The 865-nt window shown below is 45.5% G+C and overlaps 1 protein-coding gene across 1 annotated transcript in view; it reads left to right on the forward strand.

Annotated features, from left to right (window-relative positions):
- The window catches only part of T265_11769 (hypothetical protein), a gene marked incomplete at both ends in the record, with an annotated part of 41339 nt that overhangs the window by 29927 nt on the left and 10547 nt on the right, over window positions 1-865 (forward strand). The gene's annotated exons all lie outside the window — the stretch shown is intronic.

Raw genomic sequence — 865 nt, forward strand, 5'->3', positions numbered from 1 at the left:
TCACAATCTACATTCTGAACTATCAGCCCAACCGTCCGATCTACCCTGTGGAGAGCTGCGTCGAGTCGATCTGTCGTCAAACTGAAACACGCTGAAACCCAATGTAATCCAAGATAAACTGTGCACTCATAAATCTGAAATGAGTAGTCAGCAATGAAATTCACCGGACACGGCTATTACCCAATTCAAACTTCAACAGTCAACGTCTGGACGAGGCTTCCTGCATCTCGTTGTGCACTAATACCACGGATCCCAACAGGGTTTAGTTGGCAGCACGTTCAGCATTCCCCTGAATATTCGAGGTCCACCAGGTGCTAGTGATTATTGGATTGATATAATGGGTACCGCTATATCGGAGCGGGTGATAGGTGGTGTGTAACTCACAACCAAGCAACATTTTCACCATTAGCTCTTACCGTGGTCTATTTGCTGAGTGAGAAAGATATCAAGGTGAACAGATCGATCTGGCAGACATTAGCATTGGCTTCAATTTATGGAAAATCCCGTTGAATCATGCCGATAGCGCGCATTCATTCGTGCCAAACAGTGTGCCGATGGCGTGTAGGTTTTGGCGGGATCATCTACTAGCGACTGGAGGGTATGGTCAACGTTCATTTTCAAAATCAAAATACACGTCTGGTGTACAATCAAACCATATTACACTAGCGCAGTGATGAACCCGGCAAACGCTGCTCGGGTTCTTCTTCCCGAGGCGTCTCTCACATCGCTGGTTACTCCTAATGCTGCTGGCAAATTGATTGAAATCTGGTTCCCAATTGCAATGACACTTTGAATCGTTGAGATGAAGCAAAATCGCTCGGCATACGTAATGTTAACTTGATCGGGACATGGTTATATTCAAGAT

The sequence above is a fragment of the Opisthorchis viverrini genome (genome assembly GCF_000715545.1).
Source record: "Opisthorchis viverrini unplaced genomic scaffold opera_v5_573, whole genome shotgun sequence".
Lineage (NCBI taxonomy): Eukaryota > Metazoa > Platyhelminthes > Trematoda > Opisthorchiida > Opisthorchiidae > Opisthorchis > Opisthorchis viverrini.